Below are 15,149 nucleotides of genomic sequence, written 5' to 3'. Positions count from 1 at the left end.
AAAGACGCAAATATTCTTGCTACAGTATGTCCATGGTGGAATTGAATCAATCACTGTATGGATATAGTGTAGCCTGCATACTGTACATTACTTAGAACTACATTAAATCTCCATGTTGAACCACTAAGGTTGTCCCATGTTGTCTTGATTGACATTGTGCTCTCACTAAATTGCTTGTATTTACAGGTTGTCTGTGCTTCTCTCAGATCAGCTTCCTAGGAAAGTTGAACAATGTCGTAAACCAACTGAAAATGTTTGACCTTTTACAGGAAACCGCACCTCAAATATATAGTCAACACTGCTCTGCGACTGGATCAAGAGATACTAAATGACTCATATCTGTGCCTGGTGTCAGATTGATTTGGCATGAGAGGCAGAGATGATGAGTCTGGTTTTTCCACCTCTGCACTATTTGTTTGTGTGTGTGTGTGTGTGTGTGGTTAGGCTAGGTTACCCGTGGAAAGTTGTCAAGGAGACCATTCAGCGAGGTTGGAGGGGGTTAGAGGGGTAAGAAGAGCTGGATTGTTACTGTAGGGACCTGTTATTTATGTTCCCATATATCTGATACCCAGGGACACAGCACCACCAGCCAATCTGATTGGCCATAAACATCTAGGGACAACAATGGCTTATCTAATTGGCCAGATGACTCCCATCATTCACTTCTCCTTCTGGACTCATTATCTCCCCACTGACTTCCTCTATTTGTTACAACAATAGAACACTGATACTAACACAGGATTTAGTGTTGATGTTAACTGCTTCACTCCTGGCTCTCTGAGGTATCACTTCTCTATTTCCAGTTATAACACCTGCACATGCTCAAACTCTTAATAGGGTTGTGGGCCTAACTTCAGAAGTCTGGCTAAAATTCAAGTTAATTCTCTACAGAGTAAAGCAGGCTAACGCTTAAATGCCAAATGTCTACAGTAATCTACTTGAATGCTTAATAAGGCTTTGGGCTCTACGGAGAATAAACTATTAGCACCTCTGGTCAATGTCCATTAATAAAATATTTATAATAACAGGTCTAATAGGTGCCTGTCTTCACAACATCAACACTGTGGGGATCAGTAGTGCAATAGACAACCATATACACTCCAATGATATACAAATAACTACAGGAAAACTGTTGTCACAGGTAAACCATCTCTACTTGCAATCAACTCTTCTTTGTTCCTGTCACAGCATGTCAATGTCTTTAGGCTATTTCCTGCTGAATGGAATCAGTAGACGTATGGAGCTTCATCATTACTGCAGTGTGAACCTTATTAAGGCACAGAGAAAACAGTGACCTGAAACATCCAGGCTGTACAGTACTGCATGGCATACACTGTAGTTTGTCCTTATGTGCCATCAACATATCACCCGAAACCATCATCTGCATGAGCCGTTCAAGTACTTACCTCTGATTATTATGACAGTATTATTATGAAGGTCAAACCAGAGACTTGTGCCACCTTGTGTATGTCACACAGGACAGTCCAGTTGATCCATCCATCAGTGTTTGTGGGGTTTTCTTTCAAGTTCTCTTTTAATGGTCGATTGTTCCATATCAGCGATCACTTTATTCAGTGTCTTAGTTTTGTCAGACAGACCCTGATGCTTCAGTCTAAACGCCAGTGCTTTAGACAGGTGTATGGGCAGCTTGGGGGAACATGTCCATCCTGCATAGCATTGACAGGTGAACCTCCTGGAGAAGAGAGTCAGGTCAGCCAGACTGGGAGTCCCAGGGACCATGTATGTGCCCCTGGCCCGCAGGATACGGAAGTTCCCTGAGGACAGGTGGAGGTAGTGGTCCGACTCGTAGTGCTTCCGGACGCAGCGCCCGTTCCCCTGGCACAGGAAGTTGCCGGGCGGCGGCCATCTCGTTGTTGACGTAGGGGTTGAGCGTGGTGGTGAGGTACAAGGAAAGAGCTTCACAAGACGCCCATGGAGAGGGAGAGAGAGAGAGAGAGAGAAAGTAGGAGGAAATGATAACACATCATGTTTATGTGTAGGGCTGAGATACGCCTGGTGAGCCTCACAGGATGCCTGTGGGAAGGGAGGGTGGAGGGAGGGAACAATACATCAAAGAAAGTTTGAGTGGATTCATATGTGCTGGAGTAGTATTCTATTTATGGTAATATTCTATTTATGGTAATATTCTATTCATGGTGAGAATAGTTTTTTTTCTGCTTTTGAATAGTTTTGTTTCTTAAAACAATATTATGTGTCTCAAATGGCACCCTAAAAATGTCAGTGGTATTTTGCGTTCAGTGTGATTGGGGAGTATCATCTTGAGTGTGTATGTGTGTCAGAAGCCTTGTTTATACCTGGCTCTAGCATGCGGCCTTTGTTCTGATCTTATCTACATTCTGATTTTGCCCACATTTTCAGAACTATGTGAGGCTTTGGTATTAACATGTATTAACATGTGACTCATATCCGTCCATTGTGTCCGCACTTGTGAACAGATTTCCTGGTCCCTCCTGGTTTCCTGGTCCCTCCCTGTATGCATATTTATTTATTTTATTTTATTGATGCCATAAGTTAATGGTGCCACCTGTCAATGATTTTAGAAGGCAGGGTAAGGATGATTTAAACAGCTTCACTGTCAAGATCCATGTGCACTTGTAAGGAGGAGGTGAGGGCATTCGGAGTGTGGTGTCAGGAAAACAACCTCTCACACAACGTCAACAAAACACAGGAGATGATTGTGGACTTCAGGAAACAGCAGAGGGAGCACCCCCATATCTACATCGAAGGGACAGCAGTGGAGAAGCTGGACAGTTTTGAGTTCCTCGGCATACACATCACAGACAAACTGAAATGGTCCACCCACACAGACAGTGTGGTAAAGAAGGTGCAACAGCGCCTCTTCAACCTCAGGAGGCTGAAGAAATTTGGCTTGTCACCTAAAACCCTCACAAACCTTTAGAGATGCACAATTGAGAGCATCTTGTCAGGCTGTATCACTGCCTGGTACGGCAACTGACCCGCCCACAACCGCAAGGCTCTCCAGAGGGTGGTGCGGTCTGCACAACGCATCACTGGGGGCAAACTACCTGCCCTCCAGGACACATACAGCACCCGATGTCACTGGAAGGCCAATAAGACCATCAAGGACAACAACCACACGAGCCACTGCGTGTTCACCCCGCTACAATCAAGAAGGCGAGGTCAGTACAGGTGCATCAAAGCTGGGATCGAGAGACTGAAAAACAGCTTCTATCGCAAGGCCATCAGACTGTTAAACAGCCATCACTAACACAGAGGCTGCTGCCTACATACAGACTCAAAATCATTGGCCACTTTAATAAATGGATCACTATTCACATTAATAATGCCACTTTAAAATGTTTTACATATCTTGCATTACTCCTCATATGTATATACTGTAGTCTATACCATCTATTGCATTTTGTCTATGCCGCTCGGTCATCGCTCATCCATATATTTATATGTACATATTCTTATTCCATCCCTTTACTTAGATTTGCGTGTATTAGGTAGTTGTTGTGGAATTGTTAGATATTACTGCACTGTTGGAACTAGAAACCCAAGCATTTTGCTACACTCGCATTAACATCTGCTAACCATGTGTATGTGACCAATACAATTTCATTTGATTTGATGTGGTGAGGAAGATCTGATCACAATGCATCTTTTGATTGTCTACATATAGTACACCTGTCTGAAAATGTGGGCACCATCAGGATGTGGACAAGATCAGGACAAAGGATCCATGTTAGAACCAGGTATAAACAGGGCTAGAGTATCACCTAACCTTGTCATCGTAGTTGGCACTGGCCCCCCACAGAATGGCTCCTGAGGCCTCCACAGCAGCACTCTCCCCGATGGTCCCAGATCGCCCTGGAGACCATCACACAGTTAACGCAGAGAAGGGTTATTATTATAGTGGTAGGGAGTGTGACAAAGGTAACTGCACCTCAAGACAACATTTCTCTAATCTCGGATCCCCACCATCACCCTGCTTCGTGTGTCTAGCGGGTAGGGGCTAGCTAGAGACTCATTTAGGATTGGTCAAAGGCCTTTGTAAGAAGCATATTTCTCACCTGGCTGAGGAAGCGTCTGTTCTGGTCGATGAAGACAGGTCGTGTTTCCACGTAGACAGACGGGTGCGGTGAGGGGCTTGGCGGGCAGGGCAGACACCCTCAGCGCCTCCTGGACTCAGTTCCTTACCATCAGGGTTGTGCTATGCCTGTCCCCTAGAGACGCCTAAAAGAAGCACAACAACCCCATGGGAGTTAGTCTCTCTCACCTTACCTACAAACTAGGAAGCACTAGACTTTTAGTATAGCCTGCCAGGCTACACAGGAGATGGCAAAACCAAAACACATCTGGCTACCAGACTAGGGGTAGATGTTAGATTATGAATTAGTCATATCCTGCCCCACCCCACCCCCCCAAAAAAACATCCTTTACCTGCAGGTATATAGATGGGTATAGTGCAGAACTAGCCTCCCACAGCCAGAGCAGCTCATCGTTCTGCCCCATCACCTCCTTGGTACATCTCCCTGTGTATCCTGGCTCCATCCATCCATGGTTATAACAGTTGGGGAACAGGTAGAATCCCCACTGGTAGTTGGGCCTGAGCCGACTACCCAAGGACAGAGTCTCTGCCATGTAGCTGCGGGTTTCTGCCTGGAACTGCTTCTTGGCTGTAGCCGTGGCCCGCCATGCTGTGAGGGAGCGGTCCCTCTGGCGGGCATGGGTCACTGAAAGGGTTCTGTAGATCCACTTGGAGCCCCAGTTCCTGGCCCACAGGTGGCGCCAGTCCTCCCAGTCGATCACAGCCAGGACACCGGCTGTCATGGAGGGAGGTGGAGCAGTAAAGTTGTCCCCAAGTCTCCCTTAATGGTTAAGGTTAATGTTTGAACATGGTGGACTAAACATTGATCTGCAGTAGAGTAGCAGTTGTAGTTGCCCCATAGTGTTGACCTGATGGTTAATCATTAAGGTTAGGATTTTGGTGCTGATTTTAGATCAGTACTTGGAGGGGATGTAGTAGTCAATGTCAGCGTGGGCTTTGGCCAAGCTGGCCCCAAGGTTTCCTCTCTGGGGGATGCCTCCGTAGAACTGCTGCCTGGATAGCGGGTTCACTTGGGGGTAGAGGCCCAGTCGGTCAGTATAGAACAGAGACAGGAACTGACCTGGCACTTAAAAGCAGGGAGGAAGGAAACACAGTAACGTTCTCGCAATAAATCCCTGTTAGAACATTGAAGTATATGATTGTTTTAGGGTCATTCATTTTCTAACTTTTTACTATTTATCCAAGAGGAATATATGTATTGTTTCTAACCTTGGCAGGTGTGGCCACACCTCTGTAGGGGGATGTGTACCGGGAGATATTGTACCTGTTACACACTAGGTCTGGGATGTTCTGGGTCACTATGAAGGGCTCACAGTCAAACAGAGGGGGAGCAGTGTGGTGGAGAGGATGGGGAGAGGTTTGTAGTGGACGAGGAGTGGAGGTTTTGGGTAAGGGACGCGTGGTAGAGGGAAGAGGAGCGATTGTTGTTTTGGGAAGATAAGGGACAGTAGTTCTGGAGAGAGGAGGGGTGGAGAACTGAGAGAAAGGAGGGGTGGTCATTTTGGGACGTGGATGGGAAGTTTTGGGGAAGGGACTGGTGGAATGGGGAGAGGAGAAGGAAGAGAAGATGAGGTTTTGGGTAAGGGAGGGTTGGTAGTTTTGGGGAGATAAGGGAGGGAGGTTTTGGGGAGTCGAGGGTTGGAGTGTTTTGGAAGGGGACTGGTTGTGTCGTGGAGAAGGGAAGGGGATGTTTTGGGGAGACGAGCACGGTAGGTTTTGGGTAGGGGAGGCGAGGTATTGGGGACAGGAGGAGGGAAGGTTTTGGGGAATGGAGGGGCAGTTGTGGAGAGGGGAAGGGTGGAGGTGATGTAAGAGAGAGGAGCAGGTGAGGAATGAGAGACAGGAGGGACAATGGTTTTGGGGAGACGCTGACGGGATATTTGGGTGAAGGGACTGGTCATATAGAGGAGGAGGAAGGGAAGTTTTGGGGAGATGAGGGCGGGAGGGGTTTTGTGGGAGGCGTATGGGCATGGGGAAGTTGAAGGCGCAAAGTTTTGTATAAGGTACAGTAGCATGGGAGGTTTTGGGAAGAGGAGGAACAGTGGTTTTGGAGAGGAGTGGGATGTTGATGTAGGGGAGAGGAGTGGAGAGGACTGAGAGAGAGGAAGGGTTAAGGTGGTAAAGGAAATTTGATTTTGGGGCTGGGAGAATGTGGATGTTTTGGGGAAGAGGGTGGGAGAGGAATTGTGGGTGAGAGGAGAGGTATTGATAAGTGTAAGAGAAGGGCTAGAGGTTGTTGGAGGTAGGAGTGTAGTGGAGCTGATGACACCCAGGAGAGAGAGGGTGAGGGCGGACAGCAGCAGTACAATGCCCCTGCTCTTCTGGATGTACCAACCCATCCTTTCTCCTGGGGAGGAAAAACATTCAGCAAAGAGACAGACAACAAACTGTCAGTATGAAGTGTACTGCATATAGAACATACAGTTGAAGTCGGAAGTTTACATACAACTTAGCCAAAAACATTGACACTCAGTTTTTCACAATTCCTGACATTCAATCCTAGTAAAAATTCCCCGTCTTAGGTCAGTTAGGATCACCACTTTATTTTAAGAATGTGAAATGTCAGAATAATAGTAGAGAGAATGATTTTATTTCAGCTTTTATTTATTTCATCACATTTCCAGTGGGTCAGAAGTTTACATACACTCAATAGGTATTTGGTAGCATTGCCTTTAAATTGTTTAACTTGGGTCAAACATTTGAGGTAGCCTTCCACAAGTTTCCCACAATAAGTTGGGTGAATTTTGGCACATTCCTCCTGACAGAGCTGGTGTAACTGAGACAGGTTTGTAGGCCTCCTTGCTCACACACGCCTTTTCAGGTCAGACCACAAATTTTCTATAGGATTCAGGTCAGGGCTTTGTGATGGCCACTCCAATACCTTGACTTTGTTGTCCTTAAGCCATTTTGCCACAACTTTGGAAGTATTCTTGGGGTCATTGTCCATTTGGAAGACCCATTTGCGACCAAGCTTTAACTTCCTGACTGATGTCTTGAGATCTTGCTTCAATATATCCACGTAATACTCTTTCCTCATGATGCCATCTATTTTGTGAAGTGCACCAGTCCCTCCTGCAGCAAAACACCCCCACAGCATGATGCTGCCACCCCCGTGCTTCATGGTTGGGATGGTGTTCTGTAGCTTGCAATCCTCCCCCTTTTTCCTCCAAACATAACGATGGTCATTATGGCCAAACAGTTCTATTTTTGTTTCATCAGACCAGAGGACATTTCTCCAGAAAGTACGATCTTTGTCCCCATGTGCAGTTACAAACCGTAGTCTGGCGGTTTTGGAGTGGTGGCTTCTTCCTTGCTGAGCAGCCTTTCAGGTTATGTTGATATAGGTGTCACACCCTGACCATAGTTTGCTTTGTATGGTTCTATGTTTTGTTTGGTCAGGGTGTGATCTGAGTGGGCATTCTATGTTGTGCGTCTAGTTTGTCTGTTTCTGTGTTTGGCCTGATATGGTTCTCAATCAGAGGCAGGTGTTAGTCATTGTCTCTGATTGGGAACCATATTTAGGTAGCCTGTTTGGTGTTGGGGTTTGTGGGTGATTGTTCCTGTCTCAGTGTTTGTTTGCACCAGATAAGGCTGTTTAGGTTTTCACGTTACGTTTATTGTTTTGTATTGTTCGTGTTTATCTTTTATTAAACATGAATCGAAATAACCACGCTGCATTTTGGTCCGCCTCTCCTTTGACACAAGAAAACCTTTACAATAGGTCTCGTTTTACTGTGGATATAAATATTTTTGCACCCGTTTCCTCCAGCATCTTCACAAGGTCCTTTGCTGTTGTTCTGGGATTTATTTGCACTTTTCGCACCAAAGTACTTTCATCTCTAGGAGACAGAATGCGTCTCCTTCCTGAGCGGTATGACGGCTGCGTGGTCCCATGATGTCAAGCAAAGAGGCACTGAGTTAGAGGCACTGAGGTAGGCCTTGAAATACATCCACAGGTATACCTCCAATTGACTCAAATTGTCAATTAGCCTATCAGAAGCTTCTAAAGCCATGACATAATTTCTGGAATTTTTCAAGCTATTTAAAGGCACAGTCAATTTAGTGTATGTAAACGTTTGACCCCCTTGAATTGTGATACAGTGAATTATAAGTTAAATAATCTGTCTGTTACCAATTTTTGGAAAAATGACTTGTGTCATGCACAAAGTAGATGTCCGAACCGACTTGCCAAAACTATAGTTTCTTAACAAGACATTTGTGATGTGGTTGAAAAAATGGAGTTTTCATGACTCCAACGTAAGTGTATGTAAACTTCTGACTTCAACTGTATATACTGTACAGATTTACAGATGGCTGTTTGTCTTAGTCATTTAGAATTTACAGTCATTTAGAACTTGTAGTCATTTAGAATTTACAGTCATTTAGAACTTGTAGTCATTTAGAATTTACAGTCATTTAGAACTTGTAGCCATTTAGAACTTGTAGCCATTTAGAACTTGTAGCCATTTAGAACTTGTCATTTAGAACTTGTAGTCATTTAAAACTTGTAGCCATTTAAAACTTGTAGCCATTTAAAACTTGTAGCCATTTAAAACTTGTAGCCATTTAGAACTTGTAGCCATTTAGAACTTGTAGCCATTTAGAACTTGTAGCCATTTAGAACTTGTAGCCATTTAGAACTTGTAGCCATTTAGAACTTGTAGCCATTTAGAACTTGTAGCCATTTAGAACTTGTAGCCATTTAAAACTTGTAGCCATTTAAAACTTGTAGCCATTTAGAACTTGTAGCCATTTAGAACTTGTAGCCATTCAAAACTTTCATCCTACAGACATTAATTTGTTTCACGGACAGATTTGTATCATCTCAACAATCTTCTCAATCCCTTTCCCCATGTGCTTAAATGAACCTCCTTATCTAAAGGGGAAGTGAGGGGGGGAGAGAGAGCCTTGTCAGAATGCTAGATATAGCCACTGAGTGCCAGCCTCAAAGATGGCCAGAAAGATGGCTGGCGCTGTATTGAAGAACTGCCATGGAACTACCATTTGGATAATCACTATCCCCTATCCCTAGCCAGCCAAGAATAACCCACAGATAGACATAACGACAAGGTAAAAGACAAACGACACGGTACCTGGACATCCCTTCACATCAGGTGTTCACCACAGCTCCTTGATCTGACGACACTCTGGATCCAACAAAAACACGTTTGATTTTGGAGAAATGGCTTTTGCACTTAATCGGACCAGACAAAGAAGGTACTGTGAAAACAACCTTCTGTTCTCCTAAACAGAGGAGACTAGACCTATTTCCTACACAGACCAACCGGAGAGAGGAGAAAGCTGGGCCGAGCTGTGCAAAAGGATGCACCCACCACTGCATGTTTGTCTATCGAGAATAACTTGTTATGGTCTGCACCAGCCAAGTTGGTCTTGGAGCAAGAGAGGATGAGACACCTGGGTGTGAGGTTGTGGAGTGGGTACTGTTTTAACCTCTGTAATGTAGCAAGCAGACTGGGACCGGGGGCAGGCTCTTGGCCCGGAGTAAGTACGGATCAGTGAAAGGATGGGCTGGGGCAGCATATGGGGCTAGGTTAGGCTGGGGTATGGGGGTTCGGCAGGGGATGGGGATTGTGATCGATGAAGAGATTGGTAAGGGGATTCTGATTTGATTGCCTTTACACTGCGCTGAATCAAAGCCACCGTAACATGGAGGTGTCATATGTCACAGTCAACCGCACAGGGGTTCCGGTTATGAAACCGGGCTGGTTATCCAAGCAGTGTAGCTGTGTAGGACTCTAAATCAATGAGACTTCCTGAACCTGACAGTCTGAGGAAGAGCTTATAACAATTGTAATATTCTATTATCTGGTTCAGAGCACATTGTTTTGGTCATCTCCAGTATGCAGCTCGATGGGAACATTGGTTGTCTGTGCAGCGCTCCGCTCTGGCTAGACTAGTTGTCTATGCGGACCATCTCTCACCTCCGTGACAGGAGAGAGGACTATTACGTAATAGATCCTACACTGAATGTTGCTTAGATACTCACTAGCAGCAACACTACTGTAGTCCGGGGTGTCAAACGTGTTTGTGGGAACAGACATGTTTTTCCTCCTAGGCCTCCAACACAACAATGGGATTCAGACACTGATGAATGCATACTTCTTTCAGACATGGAAAGGGCAAGCTGGGAGAGGGTGGGAGGTATTGTAAGGTGTCTCTGCAGTTTACGGTACATTATTGTGAGGTTAAATATAAGGCAGACATACAGGCTGGAGAGTTCACATAGAGCTGAGAAACCATAATAAACCATAAATCATCAGACAAAATAGCCAGGGCTTGAATGCAGAGTCTTAAATGTAGTGTAAGTATTTAATTTAGTTAGTACAATATGAAATTATAGTAAAACAACAACACACTCATTTTGAAATGAAGAAGGGCTGTATTTTATGAATCGTGATATACTAAATTCCTATGAATCCATTGAGGACATAGCACTGGCAGCACACCTCATGTTCTCTCTTTTCACAAGATGAACTCTGTGACGTGACCTCTGACCTGGTAATACTGTCTTAATATGGGATTACAGTCATGGTGCTGGGGTGTGGACGGTGGTGATGGTAATGGGGGAGGACACAGGCCAGGGCCACAGGCACAGGGTGTTGATGGGGGAGGGGAGGTGGCGGTGGGGAGGTCAGAAATACAATTACATTGTATGATGTTAAAGAGCACATGTGCCAAACCCATTCCACGGAGGGCCGAGTGTCTGCGGGTTTTCACTCCTCCCTTGTGCTTGATTGATGAATTAAGGTCAGTAATTAGTAAAGAACTCCCCTCACCTGGTTGTCTGGGTCTTAATTGACAGGAAAAATCAAAAACCCACAGACACTAGGACTTCCATGGAATGATTGTTACACATGTAATATATTGTTGACATTGTCTTTTGAGAAGACAGTCTGAGAGAATTTGCACAAGTGACATTCCAGTACATGTTCAAATCCAACCACAAGATGGTGCTCCTGATATTACATATAAATAGTTTTTTTTTAACCTTTATTTAACTAGGCAAGTCAGTTAAGAACAAATTCTTATTTACAATGACAGCATAGAAACAGTGGGTTAACTGCCTTGCTCAGGGGCAGAACAACAGATTTTTGCCTTGTTAGTTAATTAAGGGATTCGATCTAGCAACCTTTCGGTTACTGGCCCAACGCTCTAACCACTAGGCTACCTGCCGCCTAGTGGCTAAATTGTCCAATATCTTTGTCCCAATACAATTTTCATCCTAATCTTTCCGCCGTAATGGAGACAGGTGAAATGTTTAGTCTTGATTCAAACAAATCCAAAGTCCAGAGTTTTGATTCAAGTTGAAAAATAAGAACACACACTTGAAGATTAGTGGCAATCACACATAAAAATATACAATATAAACCAAGGATGAGAACCTGTCAGCTCACCCCTTTGGTAGGCCCTCAGATCCATTTCCAAAACGTACTGTTTGGAGTTAGAATAGTAGAATACACAAGGTGCCATTTTGAAATGTGTTTGTGCATCAGCAGTTTTTCTCTTGTTATGTCAGTTACTGACAGTAACTCAATTAGTCCATGTCAGCTAACATTTTATAGATTGGTAGTCTAGCCAGCTATATAAACTTGTAGTAATCATGGTCTAATTAAAGACTGGGGGACTCCATTGATTTTGTTAGTCACTCTCACTCAGATATCATATTAAAAACGGCAAACATTTCTCTCCACCCAATGGCAGAATGTGTAGAATTGCAGGAAAATTGATATAAAATTGTCAAATGGAACCAAATCATTCTTATGCCCCCAATAATGCTTGTGCTGGCTCTGACTGCATGTAGAACCGTGAGCCACTGCAGCCCCTCAGGGTGAGTTCAGATTTTTTTTTTTGTGGACCCCACCTCCATCAGAGTTGCCCAAGCTCTGACAAGCTCTGACAAGGGTGGAATCTTTTTCTTATTTTATTCTTTCCAGTGCAATGATATTTTCACAGGTTAATATTTCAGCCTTCTCCTGTAGATGTCCCTTTTATACCTATTAGTACTACTTTTTGGGGGGGGAGTTTTATGACCCCTTTTTTCCAATTGGTAGTTAGCCTTCTCCTATCGCTGCAACTCCCGTACGGACTCAGGAGGGGCAAAGCCGCACCAATGTATCCGGAGGAAAAAAACATACAACTGGCAAGCGTGTCAGCGTGCGTGTGCCCGGCCCGCCACAGGAGTCGCTAGAGAGAGATGGGACAAGGACATCCCGGGCCTGCCAAACCCTCCCTTAACCCAGACGACGCTGGGCCAATTGTGCGTCGCCTCATGGAATCGAACCCGGATCTGTAGTGACGCCTCAAGCTCTGCAGTGTCTTAGACCACTATGCCACTCTTGAGTCCTTTTAGTGTTACCTTGTGCTGTTGAATGAGTGAATGAGTGGAAAAGGGAAAAAATAAGAGATATATTGCATGATCTTTACTTCTGTCTAGTATATACTGCCCTCTTGTGGTACAGTTATATTTCCTATCTCTGATCGCTCTATCTCCCCCTCCCTCTGATTTCCCCCCCCTCCCCGCCTCTTTATTCATTAAGTTACATAATCTATTATTTATGTTCTGTGGGCATTTGAGGAACTGACCGGGTTACTGCATTTACTTCCCCCTCACTTCCCATCTCTCCTTTTGTAAGGAGAGCACCGGTACGGCAAGGGGAGTGTGTTGTTCAAGTTTTTTCAATAGTCCTTATATATGGGATACACATGGTATACACCGCCCAACAAAATGCTTACTTGCAGGTTCCTTATCGACAATGCAACGACAATAACAAATAATAAAAGAAAGGAATACGAACTAAGTAAATGATGCCGTAGAATATAATAAACATTTTATCATACATTTAATACAGGAAGGCACAATTTATAGTCCAATATGCGTTTTGGGGATGAGGACATTGGGGGGCAAGTGTTTAAATTATACAGTATTTAGCAATAATAATAAAAGAGTCCCCCTGGACTGTAATAGCTTGCTGGACATTTTTCTTTAGCATTTCTTGTACTAATAGACTATTTATAGAGGGATGCAAGCTCTTGTTTGCTGAATGTTAAATACAGCAGCTAACAATAGAACTCACAGGGAGTTTAAAAGAAGAGCGAATGCAGGATGGTGGTAGGTTATAACAGTTATTTACTCAGACCCATAACCATTCAATCGTCGTGAAGAGAAGTGAAGGTCTTCTGCATCTTTTCTAGTCCTATATTATTCAGACATGTCATTACAATGATGATGATTAGGACAAAACGTATTTCATTTCACTGTTGGAAGAGATGAAGCAACAATTGAGAGAGAGAAAGGGGAACATTAGGGTAAATATTCTGAAAGTGTGCCAGCCTACTAATTATAAAAATGTAAAATAGGCCCTATTGTATTTCAAAATTAAATTCCTAGCCAATAATGTTTTATTTGTAGGCAGCATGTCCTGCACCAGCAACACATGTTCTCCCTCAGCTTCATGGTTTGAACGAGGTGCGTAATTCCAGTCCATATAATACAATATAGTAGAGTAATACAGTCCACAAAATGTGCCTATTTTTGTTTCCTTTCTTTACCAGAGAGGATCGCTACATCCATGGGCTTCTTTGTTTGTCTGTCGTAGGGATCATAAAATGTCTCATGTCTAATTATGAATTAATTATGAAAAAACAAGCTTTCTTTACTGCTAATAAAGATGTTCCTTAATGTAGGGATCATAAAATGTCTCATGTCTAATTATGAATTAATTATGAATAAACAAGCTTTCTTTACTGCTAATAAAGATGTTCCTTAATGTAGGGATCATAAAATGTCTCATGTCTAATTATGAATTAATTATGAAAAAACAAGCTTTCTTTACTGCTAATAAAGATGTTCCTTAATGTAGGGATCATAAAATGTCTTTAATGTAAGGATCATAAAATGTCTTTAATGTAGGGATCATAAAATGTCTTTAATGTAAGGATCATAAAATGTCTTTAATGTAGGGATCATAAAATGTCTTTAATGTAGGGATCATAAAATGTCTTTAGGGATCATCAGGCTCAGGTAGCATCAGGCTTGAATCTTCATGCCGATCAAAGCTCTAATAAAATTCAAACATATTTATATGCTTTAGAATGACACCTTAGATTTTGGCGGGAAACACCAGGTTACCTGGGGAAAAAAAAAAAAATCTCAGAATGGAACATTTATAAAATACCGGGAAAATATTCAACCCTAATGTGTGTGTGTGTGTGTCTGTGTGTGTGTTTGTGTGTGTATGAGTGAATGCATGTGTGGGGTCCATGATGATGCGGTGGGCCTTCCTCAGGCACTGTTTCGAGTAGATGTCCTGGATGGGTGGGAGCACGGTCCCAGTGATGTGCTGGGCCATCTTCACCACACGCTGGAGGGTCTTGCGGTCATTGATGGATTAATTCCCATAACTGGCTGTGATGCAACCGGTCAGGACCCTCTCGATGGTGCAGTGGTAGTATTTGGAGAGGACCAGGGGTGGGATGCCGAATTTCGTCAGCCACCTTGGGAAGTAGAGACACTGTTGCACCGTCTTGACAAGAGTGGTGGTGTTGCCGATTCATGTCAAGTCCTTGGTGGTGTGGACGGCAAGGAACATAAAGCTGCTGACTCTTTCTCCTGCAGTCCCGTTGATGTGGATCAGGGCATGTTCCCTCTGCTTCCTGAAGTCTACAATTAACTCCTTTGTTTTGCTGATGTTGAGGGAGAGGTTCTTATCCTGGAACCACAATGCCAGTTCACTTACCTCCTGCTTATAGGCTAGCTCATCATTGTTGGTTATCAGACCTACAACCGTGGTGTCGTCAGCAAACTTGATGATGGAGTTGGTGACGTGCAAAGCCACGCAGTCGTGGTCAAACAGGGAGTACAGCAGAGGGTTGAGGACACACCCCGGTTATCCGGGGGGCTCTGAGGTACCTGAGCGTATGAGAAAAAAGTAACAAACCCAGCATAGCAGCGCAGCAGACAGCGTAAACAGCCACGTAGCCTGCTATCTATGGTGGTGAAATGGACAGCACTCTCCAAGGTGCTGATTAATTC

General features: G+C 44.0%; 1 pseudogene; it reads right to left on the bottom strand.

The window, feature by feature from the left end:
• Window positions 1-1,191: 1,191 nt before the first annotated feature.
• Window positions 1,192-4,969, bottom strand: LOC112215037 (annotated as a pseudogene).
• Between the last annotated feature and the right edge of the window lie 10,180 nt (window positions 4,970-15,149).

This window comes from Oncorhynchus tshawytscha, linkage group LG15 (assembly GCF_018296145.1).
Source record: "Oncorhynchus tshawytscha isolate Ot180627B linkage group LG15, Otsh_v2.0, whole genome shotgun sequence".
In the NCBI taxonomy this organism is placed as follows: Eukaryota; Metazoa; Chordata; class Actinopteri; order Salmoniformes; family Salmonidae; genus Oncorhynchus; species Oncorhynchus tshawytscha.
The sequence above is the reverse complement of the archived record's forward strand: the minus strand, read 5'-3'. Positions and strand labels throughout refer to the sequence as shown.